Source organism: Schistocerca gregaria, chromosome 8 (genome assembly GCF_023897955.1).
Source record: "Schistocerca gregaria isolate iqSchGreg1 chromosome 8, iqSchGreg1.2, whole genome shotgun sequence".
Taxonomy (NCBI): domain Eukaryota; kingdom Metazoa; phylum Arthropoda; class Insecta; order Orthoptera; family Acrididae; genus Schistocerca; species Schistocerca gregaria.
Genome location: NC_064927.1, coordinates 286,689,488 through 286,705,483, shown reverse-complemented (window position 1 = coordinate 286,705,483; position 15,996 = coordinate 286,689,488).

Here is a 15,996-nt window from a genome sequence, read left to right as displayed (position 1 = left end):
TTGGCGCCTACTCCGTCCGCCAATGTAGACATTCGTTTTTCGGCTTCGGATCAGACTGTCCCCTTTTTTTCCTTTTGGCGGGTCGCTACGAGCGCTGGAGGGGATGCGCCAGGGGGTCCGTGGAGCGTCGCGAGACACTTGCTGCAGACTGGGCCGGACCAGCGCTGGAGCCGCCTCGGGATGACGGCATAGCGCAGCGAAACTTCCAGTCTGAGTTACGGCGGCCCCCCGGGTCATCCTTACTTCCAGACGACGGGCCGTATCACGGTCAACGTGGTGTTAGAGGTCGACTAAATTATAGGTCCCGTCACTCCCACGAGTTTTGTGGTTCTCTTTCTATCGAATACGACGGCTCATTTCATTGCCAGCGCAAGTATTACACCGAGCAGTAACTAATTTTAGGAGCTCGGTGGTAAGAGTTTGTTATATTCCGCACGTGATCGTACCACCCACCAAGGTCAGCTGAAAACGAAGACGGCTCGACATGTGCGGATTGTTGATAGTGTCTCGAAATATTACCGAGGTAGTTCGATGTGCGGGATTAAGTGGTACGTCTAACCGTTCTAACGTATAGTTAGTTGTCCATATCACTCGCCGAACTCCGGAACAGTCCATCTGAAAAGGGTAGAAGAAAATGATTCAAATGGTTCTGAGCACTATGGGACTTAACTTCTCAGGTCATGAATCCCCTAGAATTTAGAAATACTCAAACCTAACTAACCTCAGGACATCACACACACCCATGCCCGAGGCACGATTCGAACCTGCGACCGTAGCGGTCCCACGGTTCCAGACTGTAGCACCTAGAACCGCTCGGCCACTCCCACCGGCAAAGGGTAGAGCAGCTGTCTTGCCTCAGCCGAAGGTCCCGTCACAAAACTATAGAATACACAACTGGATGTTCAGAAATTATCATCGTTATTTTGTATGCAGCGATTAAGCATCTGGACTTTCCGGCTTCTCAAAGCTTGCACTCTTCGTTTGTTGGTCGACTTATGTCTCTCTCCTTCCTTGCCGGACTGTAGTTTACAATTTTCTAGAATAGTATCTCATATCCGTTCTATACACGTGACATTTACAACTACTTCAGTAATCGTTTATTTACTCTTAATAACATGTACTTTCCATTTATTTCTGACGTGCGTGGTATATAGTTGCCACGTGCGTGCTTGGAAACCAGAAAGGGATGGAATCGGATCCCGGTTGGACCAAGGACTTCTTACAGGTCAGACCAAGGAGTCTTTCAATCTCAACGAAGTAAGCATTCACCGGAAATGACAAGTGGTTCGGATTCCACGTTCAACTCTTTAAGGGTCCTTTCACGTGTAGGTTAGGGACACACAAGTCCTCGCAACTGGCGTCCAATTTAAACTCTTCCACAAGATCGCTGAGCCACGTGAAGTTATTATAATTATTATTACTATTATTATCATTATTATTAATCTCTAACGTTTTCATTTTGTATGAAATATGTGTTTGAGCTGCCCCTCACTCACTTGGAGAATCTCTTCCCCGCTATTTGCGCTTCGCTGTCTTTTATCCTTCTTTTACCCAACCTTTGTTTTCGTACAAGAGTATTTTTATCTCCATCGTTTTAAAAAGTTTAATTTTTCTACTTTCAGGATTTTTAGTCAAGTGTTCTCTTCTTTTGATCCTCATGTCACTTGTAATTTGTGCAGCTTTCGATCTGTTTCATTATTACGATCACAGCTGATGCTGGTGCTGCTTATATACTTAAAATGTGACACCTCTTCAGTTATTTTGTTGTTACTATTGTAGATGGTTCAAATAGGTCTGAGAACTATGGGACTTAACATCTTACGTCATCAGTCTCCTAGAACTTAGAACTACTTAAACCTAACTAACCTAAGGACATCACACACATCCATGCCCGGGGCAGGATTCAAACCTGCGACCGTAACAGTCGCGCGGTTTCGGACTCAAGCTCCTAGAACCGCTCGTCCACCGCGGCCGCCTACTATTGTAGACGGCAGAGGCTAATTAACTTGAATATCCATAACATTGGTCTTATTACGTAAGATTGGTTTTATAAATGTTTGTTTTAGCCGATGCACTGCCAGCCGGAGGATTGATTACGGGTATTACTTTAGTCTCTGTAAACATTAATCCATTTAGGCTATTGCATTTTATTAAATTTCTTGATAACAGTCTCATAAACAATTTTAAGGAGATTTTTAACGTAGTGTGAGAAATAGTGGATGAAAGAAATGTCCTTATTTCACTCCGTTATTTTCTGTCATTTGTTCGTATCTATCTGACAGTGCTGATGGGCTGTTGACGAGACATTGCTGCTTTTTATTTCTTATTCCACTGTACCGCTCCTCCAGCTTAGTATATGCCGCTAAATGTCGTCAAATTATCAAATATGAAGTATCAAACTATATAATTATATAATAATTGAGTATCAAGACGTGCACACAAGGTTTACGTTGCCACTACATTTGTCTACATCTGACACGAACTGTCTTTTAAAATAGTGCAACTAGTAAGAGACAACATTCAAATAAACTTCATGTGCGGAGCCAACGCTGCCAGATCTGTTTTGAAGTGGGTGGATCGGGTGTGGGATTGCCGAATGCAGAGAAGTTAGTTTCCACAAAGTTCTTCTGGTTAGTGTGGTTAAACGCACCAACTTTCCGCTGTCTTGAAACAGTGGCTGAAACGTTGTTACGTTGCATAATGTTGCGCGATTTACAAGATAAACGAATTTTACGGAAACTGATTCCTGCTGTCAAAGCCTAAAAACTTAATTTAGTTAGAATCTAAATCTATTGTCGAATTGTTATCTGAAAGGGCGCTAGTGATCATTATTCTAGGCAGAAGTTGTGTGAAGAAGTACCTTAAAAACAGTCATCAAGTAATACATCGTCGTAGGAAGTAGTATGGCGCTGACTGCGTCTACGAGAGATTCCCACAGCACCAGGCGACAGACATCACTATCGCAGTGGGCTCTGCTGAATTTCTTTCGTAAAGTAATCACTATTAGTGATTCCTTTTACTTTTCAACCTTCCTTCAGCTGCCATTATCCATAGGGCCAAAAATACTTCAAAAGATGCCGAAACAATGAGACTAAACGGAGAAGGCGCGAATCGACGTTTCGGTTTAGTGAGCCGAGCAAATTCAAGGCTACACGCTCGTGAAACCGCCTCATCATGCCGACCTTCGCCAGCTAGAATCAGACTAGCAAAAGCGTTCTTGGAACTGTTTTCTCAGGGGAATTACGCGCGAGAGTATACACACAGCCGCAGCGTTTATGGATTATTGAATTTATGTCGGCAAACGCTGGGAGAACTCTTCCAATTAAAAAGACGGGAGGAGATATATATTTTCACAGGGCTATACTTTCTACCACGAATGAAAATGGAATCTTAGGGTAGGTTTAAACATACATGTGGTACTTAAAGCGTATTTTCGAATAGAATAGTCCAGTTTTCAAGTGTAATTCATTCAAATCATTCTTACAAAGCTTTCGAATACCTTTTTGTAATTACATTCAGGATGGAAAGTTTCAGTGATTTATGACACATGTGCAGCTTTTCCTCCACCGAACTCGCAGCGTGGTATTTTGGCCACGCCTGGTAACTCTATCAATGCCGTCGATGATTTGTTCACCTTTATGTTTTCAAATTATTAAAATTTATTCATGGTTTTTGCACTGAGTGCCGCTTGAGTCAGCAAGAACCCAATTTAAACCTTTGGTTTGTTTCTTGAATGTAACATTTATGGAAATAGTGTAACGGTTCATAGACGAAACACCTGCCACAATAAAAATGTTATTTCCCACTTATGGTATTCTCGTACTCATTGTTAGAGGTTCTTGCCTCATCTGACGTTGAATCGTTTTTACTACCACTGGGCTCTTACGGCCCGATAAGTACACTGGGAATATATATCTCAAAGCTTGCAGTGATTAGCACACTGGACTCGCATTCGGGATGACAACGGTTCAAATCCGTATCCGGCAATCCAGATGTGGTGTTTCCGTGATTTCCCTGAATCGCTCCACTCAGATATCAGGATGTTATCTTTGACAGAGCACGGACGATTTCCTTCCCCATCCTTGACATAATCCGATATGGTGCTCCGTCTTTAATGATAAAGATGTCGACGGGACGTTAAATTAAATCTTTCTTCCTTCTTCCTATGTTTTCAATGCCATTATTTTCCTCCCCTAATTTAATGGTAACCATCAATGTTTTGTTCAGTTTTACATTTACAACGCCTTAAAGCTCATTCCTTTTTCTTGCACTGTGTACACATGGGGTCTATTTGATCTCAATACAAATCTATTTTTGTTGTGTTGGACAGCTATAATATACGTTTTATGTGAGTTCATTAAAATGCTTCCAATATAACCCGTGTAGTTTACTTAGGGTCTGTATTACTCGAATGGAATAGTGAAAGAAAAATGTGTGGTAGTAGGAGGGTTAAGGAATCGAACTGTCACTAATAAATGAGCTTAAAAGTTCAATGTTACAAATGAGTTAGTGTGCTAAATATTAGACATTAAGTCTGTCAGCGAGATAACGTTTAGATTTGAAATTATGTTTATAGTTTGCTGGAAGTCGCTAGGTGCTGTCATAATTAAACTGTCCATGGATAGACGGATTCTGGGTAATTTTCTCTCCGTTTTAAACGAAAGCTAGTTTTTCATGCACCTAAATATTTATGACGTTGTATCTCCTGAACAAGAAATCCTATAATGCTACAATTTTGCAGGTGCTTTCAGCGGTGTATGTGGATGCTGTCTGCAAAATGTGTTGAGAATATGGAAATAATGAAGTAATATATTAGAAGGTCATACCTAATACCAAGGTTTTGTCGCATGAATAGTAAAAATTTAATACGCGGTAATTTTTTACTTTCATTATTTTTGTGAGTGTTGTCACAGATAAAACGTGTCGCAAGGATTTGAAATTATATTTTGAGTATGTTAGAACGCTAAGTCCCCTTATTCTCAAACACTGGATGAATAAAGTTTGGGTATTTGTGCCCCATGGCTTACTCATCCTCAAGATAAATACACAGTTTGTAAGTGTAGTATGTGTCTCATTATGTTAAACCTCTAACGTCATATTACACCTCTTAATGAGTAGATTAGGACAACATTTTAAATGCTGGTACTAATGTTATGAAAAACAGAAAACAACGTTATATAACCAGCCTGCGAATAGCACCGGATTGCCGAATCCCGGGTTAAAAGCTTAGTAAAACATTTATCGAGCATAGTAAATCAAGCTACGCCACTTCGTGGACGAATCCAGCAAACTTCAGCGAAAATATCTTCATGAAAGGTAAGTACAGTGCTCAACAATTAAGAAATATGAAAAACTGTGAAGAAGAAACGAGAAAAACCGTCTTTAGACGTTATGGTGACAGATTGAAGTAGGGCTGTAAGTTGAGTTTAGTAGACAATAGGACTGTCTGCGCACATTCTTTTTCACTGGATTGTAGGAGTCTGGGGGAAACAAGGGAAATCGAGTAGTTCATGGATGGCCAGGTATTAGGCCTCCCACCCTCCTGTATGGCTATGAAGTGTCTAAACAAAGCGTCTCCTCGCTCAGTGACGTATACTATATCCCGTACCTCCCCGCATTGCCAGTGATTAACAATTATGAAAAAGGTACAGGTTGTATAAATTATTCCCGCTGGAGTGTCGTAAGTATTTGAAATTAACATTCCAAGGAGGAGAGCCAACTGCGGAAATGTAATTAATTGAGATCATCCTGAAATTCACGTAAGACAAAGAGAACTTGACGATAGCTGTAAAGGCAATGAATATCGTGCCCCATGATTAGACGACCAGTACCTCAGCCATTACGTCACATCACTACGTGTTTGCCCTGCTGAGTATGTAATAACCACCCTGAGCATCACATTTTCTGGTTTTATATTCTCTGCGGGCGAGGACACGTGCGTATACGTATCTTGTGTGTGTGTGTGTGTGTGTGTGTGTGTGTGTGTGTGTGTGTGCGTGTGTCTGTGTATGGGTGTGTGTGTGTGTGTGTGTGCGTGCGTGCGTGCGTGCTTGCGTGCGTGTGTGTGTTTGTGTGTGTGCGTGCGTGAAAGTATTCGCCGGTCTTTGGTTGGCCTTTCGTACGATTTATTGCCCATTAGAGTACGAAATCACCAATAACAGACCAACATGCTTCGTTCTGCCACCAGGTAGTGTCATTGCCTCTTTTCAAAACATTTCAACACATTTCACTGAGTCGGAGGCGGAATTTTTCAGTTTTCGCTTTAATGACTTTGAGCTAAGCCTAAAAATATTGCGGCAACGAGCTAAAGCTGAGTCGTTTACTGGCAGAGTTCCAGTCATACACTGAAATGCACTTAAGTACTCACATAGCTAAGGTTATGTACAACTGCTTTTACCACGCATCTCGGTAATAATCTTTGTTCGCTTTCGCTCTTTTATTTTATACTTTTCCTCTATTTATTTCTGTTCATTTTTTTGTAATTATTTGTGTTCCGTTGTATGTAATAGGTAATTTAAAAGTTCATTATTTAGATTAGTAGCTAATTAAGAAATTCATTGTCGTCAAGACTGTTTTTCTTCTTTCCTGACTTCTGTGTGTGTCTGAAGATGATCTGCATAACAAATGAGAGTTCGTTAGTGAGAATTAAATGTTTTTGATTTTGATGGCAACAAACTTCTTAACTGAATCTATGATTCACGTAGGTGCTCTTAACAAGTAATCTCTACTCTCTTTCCCACCGTAGAGATCGGAAATCTTCAAGATTCCCTGATAATCTTTTGTTCGTATGGGACCTCTGTTATCCATTACTCTTTTAACTCTTTAATTTTTCACAACACTGATGAAGTGAAATGAAAGTTTGAGCACTGACGTATAAATTCATCAGTATAATAACATGGCTCTTACCAGTTCCTTAGTTTTCATGGAAACTAAGCAGTGCGTTGAAACTGAGTCAAATCTTTGTTGTAGTAGACTGCATACTCATTTCCGTTATCTGTAATACCTTTCTCTAACTTTGTACTGTATCCACATCTAAAGCAACTTTGTCGCTTTGCCTGATGAAAATCTAATGTGTTTTTTATGATACTGTTTTGGATTAGATTTGATGGTTCCATGATACTTTATATCTGGTCTCTCTATTGTCTTGCATCGAAGAACAATTACATTACTCTTCCAATAATAAAAATGTGAACAGTTTTGCAAGTTCCTTTATCTCCAGATGCCCCTCCTTTATTAGAGTAAGCCTTTATAAAGGCCATCTAGCATTTTTCCCTGACTGATACTGTTTCCATTATTAATTACCTGTATTATGTTACAGAAGCATTAACGGTAATCTTTGAGGGCTCCTATATTTTATTGCGTAACCGTCCATCTTAACTGATGCAATGTCGTGTCTGAACTGCTAAATTTGTATTTTGTTTTGTTCTCGGTTTTATTGTTTTTCGTTTTTTCACCAAAATCTCATAGTATGTTATTATATTGTCTGGAAGATATTTCCGAGCGGTTTAGTTAAATTTAGCACATTCAGTATTGTTAATACTATCGTTTATTTGAAATTTTCACATTCTATTTAATAGGTCACATGTCAGCCGTGGGATCTAAGATTTGTAGTCTTTTCCTAATTTCATATCTGCAACCCGTTTCGGTACTTTGTTTAATTATTGCCCTTTTTGTCTGTTCTCTACATAACGTCTGCGAGAAAGTGCAATACTTTTTTTTAATTCACTGTTTGTACCAACAAGAACGGATCTCTGACTTTTTTAAATACTTACGAAATGTCTGGCAGCAACTTCACAAAATATATGACGTAGAAAAATTTACTTCTCTACTACGTCTAACAAAAGTGAAAGCAACAACGGGTATCAGTAACTTTAAATAACTCATACAAAGGCCAGAAATCCGTGCTACAAGTCACTCGGAAGCGTTAATACTATCATCATCTAGCCTTTACATGGCATACATCTGTCGATAAAAACTGTAGTGGAATGTCTCTCAGCGAACGTGCGACGTAACTGTATCTCAGCTCGCCACTGTTTGGGAACACAATTTACACCTGAGGCCGTTGGAGAAAGTTACACCGGCAACGATTTGCTAAAGGCGAGGGCGCCTGAGCCTCTGGAATAGCGGATGTGGCAGGACCTCAAACTTAAGTACAGTGGTACACAGACCTTGAAAGGCCATTTTGGTTGCTGTGTGAGCGTCCCTCATGCGAGAATTACACCAAGAATTTGTTTGTCCTGTACATAACGTCGGCTCGCCACACGCTGATATCAGCTTCCTGTGAACCGGAAGACCGTCGTGAAGGAAACTGCCTACCCTGTTTCAGTGCCATGTTTGGGTAGCCGTGAAATAAAAGACCTAGAGACGCTACAAGCTACTTTTTTTTCGTCGATGAGCAACAGTTTACATAAATAGTTTGCTGCAGTACATTCGAGAGGCTGTTTTTGACTGTTATGTTGATGAAAAGTTGTTCGAGTTGTCGAGAAACCACGCTGCTTAATGTAACCTATAAAATTCTCTGTAGTATTACCTGCAGCACAGTAGCCTATGGATGGATGTCAGTATGGGCGTAGGCGTAGTAGGCAGATTATACATGAGGTAACTGTGCTGAGACAAATGCATAAAGAAGCATATGAGTTCATAACCTTTATGTAAACTTAAAGCAGGCCATTGAGAGTCATAACTCAGCGAAAGTGGTATATGATTTGTTACTGCCTAGTACAGGGTCTGTTTTACTCGTTCAAGCAACACTGTTTACAGGAGTAACTTTTCTATGTATGATCTTGTGAATTGATATTGGAGTTTACCAGTACTGAGCTGATGTTCTGTGTATTCATGCGAGTCTGGTACACGGTTTGTTTTTTAAACTACACTGAATACAGGAGTAACTTTTCTATGTTTAATCTTGTGGATTGAAATTGGAGTAAACTGAGGTGATATTCTGTATATTCGTGTATGTCTGTGTTATAATCCTGGATAACGCAAGTGGTGTTGAAACAGAAACGCTATCTGATTAATGAGTAGCCAAAACTGAAATTGTAAATGTATGTGCTAATTAACTACAACAAAGTTAATTAGAAACCCAAAACTGTAACCAAAATAAGCTATCCTGTGAGACTCTATTCTGGGGTTGGCTACAATGAGCAGTGTCACAATCGTGGCGTCATAATATGCAACTTGCAGCTGTGAATTTTGAAAAATAAATCACCAAAATGTTTCTGCAAAAATAAGCCTTAAATTTACGTACTTAATGTGGCCAGACAAATTCCAAACATTGGATACTACACGCACAAAGCTAACACTGCACTGTGGAATAAAACTGTCCACGTAAGAAATTAAAATCTGAACTGAACTTTCCTTAATCTGAACCGGTAATGAATTTTGAGAAGTAGAGTTAACTGTAAACGATTTCACTGCCTTGTGACTGTAATGTAAAACTGACCCTAACAAAGTTTTGTATGGATTTACCTGAGACAACGGAGACTTGGTAATGCTAGAAGCGATTGACGTAAGTAAGTAGCAAGTAGCTAAGAAACGTCTTGCGCATGTGAGCTGCAAGGAACTGCAACTAATTTAATGGGATCATGTCTCAGGTTTAGCCGTTGTGTTCCGCAGAGCGCAATGCGGCGACTCACATAATCAGAAAATATGAAATTCTTTCGTGAGGAGACGGTAGTGGAATTTGAACTTACTAAATAGCTGAAAGTAATCTACCATTGAAAAACTGCATTGCAACAACTGAAACTCACTGTCTGACTTACAATCGTATAACAAAGTTGCCTTTCGCAAAAAAACAAAAAAAACAAAAAAAAACTGCCATGTAATTTATTACTAAAGTAGGTTGAGTAGTGGTAAAGTCTGTAGCCTTTGAGTGCAATCTGTGTGAATAGAAAACTTCATTTTTTCTTGTCTGAACACTGAAACCAACTAACCCAAACTAAAGAAGAGAGCTTTTACTAAACCGTCCGGTTGCGAAACACATCATAATTACGGACAAGCGAGCAATGCAGCAACAAAATTACCTCATAATCTTCACTTGTCCACTTAATCTTTACCAAATCATGATTTACTATTGATCCATCTCTGTATCTTTATGCCGGCCGCGGTGGTCTCGCGGTTCTAGGCGCTCAGTCCGGAACCGCGGGACTGCTACGGTTGCAGGTTCGAATCCTGCCTCGGGCATGGATGTGTGTGATGTCCTTAGGTTAGTTAGGTTTAATTAGTTTTAGGTTCTAGGGGATTGATGACCACAGATGTTAAATCCCAGAGCCATTTGAACCATTGTTTTTTTTTTTTTTTGTATCTTTATCTCAGTTCTCCAGAAGCTATTTCCAACCGCTCAGTAACACAGCCAACACCCGACTCTCACATTAGCTTAGCTTAGAATGCTTACTGCAACGACAACCAAAGATCACACTGCTCTGTGGCGTAACGTATCGACTATCGAAAACTTGTTTGAAAAATGTTAAGCATAGAAATATGAAATGCGACACATCCAATGACAATATAAAGCTCACATAACTTTTCGTGAATGCCAAAAATAAACTAGAAATCTTACACAAGGCTGCAGTTCGCGTCCATGGAGAACTGAGATAATGGTTTAGCGTTGGTACAGGAGTCGGACGAGGGGACGCCCTCTCTGCAATGCTTTTCTGCCTGACGATTGAAACAGCCATTCGGAAACTTCAGATGCCTGGATACACAGATATAAAGTCCACTCACATATATGCACAGGCGTATGATGTAGTAATTATTGGCAGATGGCAAAAGGACAATATGTAGGCTAAAAGAAGCCACCCAACCTAGAGACCTTCCTATCGATGAAAAGAAGACTAAGCATATGAATGTGACCAGGGAGGAAAATACACTGCCGGAAAAAGAAAGCAAGAACACCTTGACACAAGTGGCTAAGGCATGCCGCACTTGCACGGGACACAACGAGAGGTAAGCAGTTCAAAACAATCGCCGAGGGAAGCTGACGTCTAATATTTTGTTTTTGCATGACAGTGCCCGACCTTGCACGGCAAGCCGCACTAAAGAACTCCTTAATTCATTAAAATGGGAAAATTTCCCTCATCCGCCCTACAGCTCCGATCTTGCACCAAGTGACTTCCGATTGTTTCCCAAGATGAAGAAATGGCTTGCAACGCAGAGCTTTGATGACGCCGCCTAACTCCAGGCGAGCCTGACTCACTGTCTGAAGTCTCAGGCGGCAGAATTTTACGACGAAGGCCTTTCAAAGCTTGTCCACCGCTATGATATGTGCCTCAATTTGTTTGTTTGGTGCATATGTGGAAAAGTGGTATATCAGTAGCTCTTTCAGATGTATAGAATAAAATGTTTTTTCTTAATGCCCAAACGTTCTCTCCTTTCTGAATAACCCTCGTAAAAAGCATCAAAAGTTCCTTAAGACTGTTCGCAATCGATACGATTCCCCATAAGAAATTAACAACGCCAGGAGACAGTATCTATCTACAGAACAACCACCAGAAGATTGATGAATAGTGCAGGCTCTGGCAGCTAAGCCTGAAGACCAATAAATGTAACGTACTGCTTATACACAGGAAAAGAAATCCACTTCTGCATAACTACAGTATTGATAACGCACTGCGGGAAACAGTATCTGCCGTGAAATATCTAGGAGTAACAATCCAGAGACATTTTAAGTGTAATGCCCACGTAAAACAAATAGTAGTAAAAGCAGACGTCAGAATGAGATTTATAGGAATAATCTTAAGGAAACGTAACGAAGGAAGTGGCTTACGAGGCTCTTGTTGGATCGATTCTTGAGTATCGTTCGTAAGTGTGGGCCGTTACCAAGTAGGACTTGCAGGAGAGAGAGAGAGAGAGAGAGAGAGAGAGAAGGTCCAACGAACAGCGGCCCATTTCGTCGTGGGATCATTCAGTCGACGATAGAACGTTACAGAGATGCTCAACAAGCTACAGTGACAGACGCTACAAGAGAAGCGTTGTGAAAGATGGGGAAGTGGACTACCGAAATTTCGATAGAACATTATCCTTCCAAATACATCTTAGAAAATAATCACGACCAGAAAATTCCAGTAACAATTAAAGTTTATACGCAGGCTTACCGACAACCACTCTTCACACTGGCCATTCCCGAGTGCAAAGGGGAGGGGTGGGGGTGGGGAGAGGGGAGGGAGCGGGGTTAGCTAGTGATTTCAGAAGTACCCTCCCCCACACACCCTCAAGTTATTTGCGGAGTATGACGTAATAGTATGATGTAGACGAATAATTCAGGTATAGGTGTCAGTGCTACAAGCAGAATGTGCCGATACGAGACGTCACACGTCAGAAGCGATTGAACATGCCGCGATCATAGATGAGAGCACGTTCCGCCATCTCTGGCTGTTGGCGCCAAGGCTGCTGCTGCTCCCACACGTCCTGTACCGGAGGGCGCAACAATGGAGGTCCGCTTTGACTGAAAGCTGTGGAACAGCCGAAGAGGACAGACTTGGAGAGCTGCTTGGGTAGCCGTTGACTGGTTCACTGCCGGTTCAGATGTTTCAAATGGCTCTGAGCTCTACGGCACGTAACATCTGAGGTCATCAGTCTCCTGGACTTAGAACTACTTAAACCTAGCTAACCTAAGGACATCAGGCACAGCCATTCCCAAGGCAGGATTCGAACCTGCGACCGTAGCAGCAGCGCGCTTCCGGACTGAAGCGCTTGGAACCGCTTGACCACAACGGCCGGTTAACTGCCGGAGTTAAGAGTGAGTGACCCGCAGGGTGGAACTACAGCGCGTCCGATGATGTTTTTTATGTACAGCAATCTGTTCGGAGAAGACGTTCTGTGAAGTTTGGAAAGTAGGAGACGAGGTGCTGGCAGAATTGAAGCTGTGAAAACGGGCCGTGAGTCGTGCTTGGGTAGTTCATATGGTAGAGGATTTGGCCGCAAAAGGCAAAGTTCCAGAGTGCGAATCTCGGTCCGGCACACAGTTCAGTCTGTTCCTTGCCGGTAAGGCAGATCACGAGAAGGGGCGACATCTTGTGTGTGTGTGGTGGGGTTTACATACAGCGCTTCCCTGGATCCAGCTCGGGTTGTTGTTAAGTCTGCCCGCTAGACGGACGGTTTTGTATTTACGGGAAAGTACATGCAGTAGAACTATTTGACGTATATGAGGAACTGCTCAGAGCAAGAATTACTATGTATCAAAAAGAATCATAACTATTATCTTAACTGAGAAGCGTGCGCGAACAACGTACTATTGGAAACAGTCTGAACTCTCAAGTTTTACATGGTTGCTGTTAGGTAGCAGCAGTGTGCGCTTGCTTCAGTGGTAGTAAAAATTCTGTGGGGACAATAAAACGCGTTTTGCGTTCTCCGTTTTGCGCAGCACTGGTCAGTAATAACTCTTCAGCGTGTCTTTCGTACTAGGTATGGTGTGGATCCTCCTACTGCACAGAGCATTTCACGATGGCACAAACAGTTTTGAGAAACTGATTGTCACTGTAAAGACAAATCGCCGGGCAGTCTCCGAGTGTCTGACACAGACGTCGAACCCATCCGCCATAGTTTCACAAGGAGTCTGCAAAAATCCGTTCGCGATGCAGCTCGACAGCTCAACATGCCCCCAATGTCCATCTGGCTTGTGTTGCGTCGATATTCAAACATGAAACGATACAAAATTCAGCTACTGCAAGCTCATCGTGATGGTGAATAACAACAACGTCTAGAGTTCTGTAATTTCGTTCTTGCCAAGATGGAGGACGACACTTTTCTTCCTCGCTTAGAGTTTAGTGACGAGGGAACACTACATTTAAATGGAAAGGTGAAACGTCGTAATGTGAGAATAGGGGGTACGGAACAACAATGTTAACTTGTAGAACGTGAGAGGGACTCTCCAAAATTTAAGGTGTTTTGTGCAGTTTCACGGGAAAAGGTGCATGGCCCTTTGTACCAAGAACACTTTTACAGGAAGAAGATATCTCGATATACTTGGGAAGTTCCTTTACCCTCAGTTGTAGATCGATTCGAACGACTTCACTTACCTTCGGGATGGAGCAACGCCAAACTTGCATCTGGAGGGGCGGACATTTTTTAAGTCAAAGGATTACTGAACGATGGATCGGTCGCACTGGGCCAAATTATTGAGCCTGACATTACTACCTCCAAAGTCACCGAAACTAACTATATGCGATTGTTTCTTGTGAGGGATTATAAAAAGACTCTGTTGCATGACAACAGCTGTGGAAGCTGCAACTCAAGACATGCTCGGAGCAGTATAAGAATAGTCTGAATACCGCACTGATATAAGCCGTGCATCTCCAGGGGGACATATTGAACACCTATGAAAGAGGGTGGAAAAAAGAACTTTTTGAGCTTAAACGGATGATACTTTTTGATACACCCTGAATTATTTTTACACGGCTGTTAAGTGTTTTTGCGAGTAAGTGATCGCGCCTAGTTCTGAGTGCATGCGTTAAAATTATTTCGATAGTACATGCAGCAATATTCAGTCGACCAATTTGTATTTGTGATTAGCGATGCCTATGGATCTGGTTAATAAAATTGTTGTGGAACAAATTAGGCTTAGTGATAACTATGATTTCTTGTCATTGTATGATTTGGCAGGACATGTGGAAACAATTAACTAGTGCAAACTCCCATCTGCGTCTTGTGCCTATTTTGTAGTCTGATTTAATTTAGTTGTATGCTGCCATCTGCAGTGAGACCTTATCTTTTATATTCTCTCGCAATAAATTCTACTCCGGGACTTTTCCCTGGGTGAATTACTTATTTATTGTAAAATGATGCTTATTAGTTCTTAGTTTTTGGGCCTTGTTTTCGTATCTTGGATTTTATTATTCTTGTAGTGGCTCTTGCATTCTGCATAGATTGAGCAAGTACTGTCCTACAATTAAATAATTTTTTTTATATGGCCACTCTGATGACTGATTTAAACTTTTTCTATGAAAATTCTTGAGTCATGGTAAACTCAAAACTCAAGCGTTTTGTGAAATAAAGTGATAAAATAATAAGACTGTTGAGGTTGGTGTTAGAATCTATGAGACTGGAAGCATATCATCTGACTTGCCGAAAACCGTTATCCACACGATCTGGATGATAGCAAGGGTGGTTTATTTTAGTTACTGTTATTACCTTTATTCTTGAATTCCTGACAGATTAAAACTGTGTGCCGGACTGAGACTCGAACTGTGGACCTTGACCTTCCGAGTGCAAGTGCTCTACCGACTTTTTTTCCAGTATTGTTCGTTGCGTTTGTTCTGGGAGGACGTCACAAGACATCCGTTCAAGTTGATCGTTGATTCCTTTACTCAGATTTATTACAGAGGGCTGCTCGCCCTCTGACCGTACACGCTGAGCTACCGTGTCGACGACCGACTGAGCTACCCAGGCACGACTCACATGCTGTCCTCACAGCTTTACTTCTGCCAGTACGTCGTCTCCTATCTTCCAAACTTCACAGAAGCTCACATTCAGCTGCACATTGAAAATACCATTCTAGAAATGTTATTCTTAATATCATTATTATTATTTTCTAAGGAAACATGATTCACTGCAGTGGTGAAACATTACAGAAAACAAAAGAAATAACGAGATTTGAACACACTACGGACAGAGTTATAGTCTACCGCTTTAGCCGGTGCTCGATGGTTGGCCCTCTCGCATAGTGCACAAATTTGCACCCGATTTCTCGAAAACGCTTGAAAAACACAGCGCACTAGGGCTGCATTTCTTAAATAGAAATACTTACTTCACTAGTGTTTAACATGAGCTAAATCAGTGTATATTTTCTATGTAAGCCACTAACATTTCTGTCCTATCCGTTACAAAACTGCTGAAGCAATGATCGTATGAATTACCCATCTCTTTTTCTCTCCTCATACAACATTCTGTGAAATACCCATGTCCCCATCTTCTCCTCCTGCTTCTACAGAAAAGTATTTGTTTCGTCGCGCATTTAAATTCACAACTTTGCTCACAACACATTGCTGCTTCCTTGGACAA